This window comes from Hyposmocoma kahamanoa, unplaced genomic scaffold (genome assembly GCF_003589595.1).
Source record: "Hyposmocoma kahamanoa isolate Upper Pololo Valley unplaced genomic scaffold, ASM358959v1 78, whole genome shotgun sequence".
In the NCBI taxonomy this organism is placed as follows: domain Eukaryota; kingdom Metazoa; phylum Arthropoda; class Insecta; order Lepidoptera; family Cosmopterigidae; genus Hyposmocoma; species Hyposmocoma kahamanoa.
The window spans coordinates 690,773-693,374 of NW_020653945.1; the positions used below are offsets into that span (position 1 = coordinate 690,773).

The 2,602-nt window shown below is 45.8% G+C and overlaps 1 pseudogene; it reads right to left on the reverse strand.

The window, feature by feature from the left end:
• Positions 1-202: 202 nt before the first annotated feature.
• On the reverse strand, positions 203-2,141 carry LOC113233222 (annotated as a pseudogene).
• Between the last annotated feature and the right edge of the window lie 461 nt (positions 2,142-2,602).

Genomic DNA, 2,602 nt, shown 5'->3' on the forward strand with positions numbered 1-2,602 from the left:
TGCGTTTTGATATATTGTGCGCGAGCACATTCTTTTTTATTTAGTTTGTTTTTTCATTCTTTGTTTGTTTTTTTATGGTTGTTGACATTAAAATCGCTACATTATAAGTTCCCGAAAATTCCAAAGGATTACTAATTTCTTTTCTTTCTCTCTCCATTCGCTCCATTCGAAACGATTAGGCAAGCGTCTCGCCAACATTCTGTCAGTCCTTCTCCCGTTTGCTTTCGATATGAACCTGCGAAAATTCATCATCATTATCATCATCATCAGCCTATCGCAATCCACTGCTGGACATAGGCCTCCTCCAATGTGCGCCATCGCGCCTCATCTTGGCGCATCCATTTCCCGTCAGCAACCTTTCGCAGGTCGTCCACTGTGTGTATGTGGTCTATGGTGCTGTATCCCCGTCGAAACCCGGCCTGCTCCGGTGGCTGAAACTCGTCGAGTCATCTGGCGAGACGATTCGTAATGACTCTAGAAAACAGCTTATATACGTGGCTCAGGAGTGAGATGAGTCGAGAGTAGTTTTTAAGTAAATATTTGTCTCTTTTTTTGAAAAAGAGAATTACAATACTCCTGTTCCACGTTTTAGGAGTTCTCCCACATTGAATGACGGAGTTAAACAGGTTCTGCAGTTCCTTGATGACTGGAACTCCTTCGGATTTCAGAAGTTCTGAAGTAACTCCGTCTTCACCAGGGGCTTTTCCATTTTTGAGCTGTTTTAGAGCCAATACGATCTCGTCTTGGCTGATATCTGGTAGGTCGTCGGTATTGTGGCGCATCAGGGCGGCTCTGGGATCGTGGTTGTCGTGTAAGGTACGAGGAACATGTCCAGCGTATAACCGGCCATAAAAGTTTTCTATCTCGGTGAGTATCTCCGGTTTCGGCGTTATGGTTCGACCATCGTGTGTTGTAAGCTTCGTCAAGTGGCTCCTTCCAAGCTGCTAAGTAAACACTTTGGACCCTCGATTTCGTACTATTGCCTCCTCAATGAAGCGTGTACTGTAGCTCCGAAGGTCGCACCGTATCTTCTTCGCAATCTTCTTGTTGAGGCTGACCGCTCTGATGAAATGGCCCGAATGTCTTCTCGTCGTTTAGTCATTAGCCGAAGAGTCTCATCCGAGAGTTTGGACTTCGTATCTGTACGCTGCAATCGGCAAAATTTGATGCCCTCTGTCCTCAACGTTTCAACCACGTTTTGCAGGGCCTCGTAGACGTCATCAATGGGTTCCATTTCAACGAATCTTTGCTCGAGACATTTCTGAAACTTATCGTACGAGTCGGTGATCAGATTCGGTATTAAACCTGCTGATCACGAAGACGTCTCTGAATATGTGCTGTTTATCCGCCAAGATGAAGTCAATCTCATTTTTGGTCACAGCGTCGGGGTTTTGCCATGTCCATATACTTTGAGGCTTTTTCTTAAAGAACGAGTTCATCAAGAAGAGCCCTTCCCTCTCAAGGAAGTTGATCAGCATCTTCCCCCTGTGATTCCTACTTCCATAACCATGTGGACCTATTCGAGATTCGTTGAGACTCTGGAATCCCACTTTAGTGTTAAAGTACCCCATAACAACGTTGAAGTGGGCCTTGGTGGTGTTGTGTAAGGCTCTTGATATGTCCTCGTACATACTTTCCACTACGTCATCTAAATGTGTCGAGGACAGCCCGTAGACCTGTACAATCTTCAAGCTATACCTTTTTGATGGCCGAAATATAAGGTACGCTACCCTGGTCGATACACTAGAGATCTCCTCAACGTTGCTAGAGAGGGACCTGTTGACGAGGAATCCTACGCCGCCCTGGGATAGTTGATCACCTTCGCGGAAGTACAGAAGATGGCCCGAGTCCAGGGTTATGGTATCCTCTCCCTCTCTTCGGACTTCGCAAAGCCTCAGAATATGCCACCTTATGTTCTCTAGCTCCGCTTCCAACTGTGCTAGGTGCTCATCAAGCCTCAGAGTTCGTCCATTAAATGATGCCAGGGTTAGTTGTTTTAGGTAGCCTGAGGTAGCCCGGTGATTCTTAGCACCCACTGTCCCACCGTTACCATGGCCGCTACCGTGACCAGGAATAGCGAGGTCTAGGGGACTAGGGGTCTTTCCTGTGTTGTGCCGTTCATTTGTGGGGTTCATGCCCATAATCTCCACGCTGGGCACGCGGGTTGGAGATCGCAGGACACAGTGTTTTACACCCCCAACTCTGCTGCCCGTCAGTGGCCAGTAAATTTTACTGTGTCATTATGGGAAGGGCTATACCGCCATCAACCGGTCGCCAGAGCCTCGTTAGTTATTGCAGGATGCTCCACGTGCAGATGAGGTTGACATTAGGGGCTTAGGTAGTGATTGCTCCCTTACATCCCTTCCATCTGCGAAAATTACTTTTACAAATTCTAAATTTCCAATGCTCCAATGCCAAATTTCAAATGTTTATTTAACGCTGTTCTATTATTTCATTGTATATTTATACCAAAATATATTACGGTATATAATATATGCTTCCTGGTAGTGTAGACGTGTTCTTTGGATCCACTCAGTGAAGTCTGACAACAAACGAAGACAGAATAAATTCCGAACAGCTTATTTTCATCATCAACAAGATA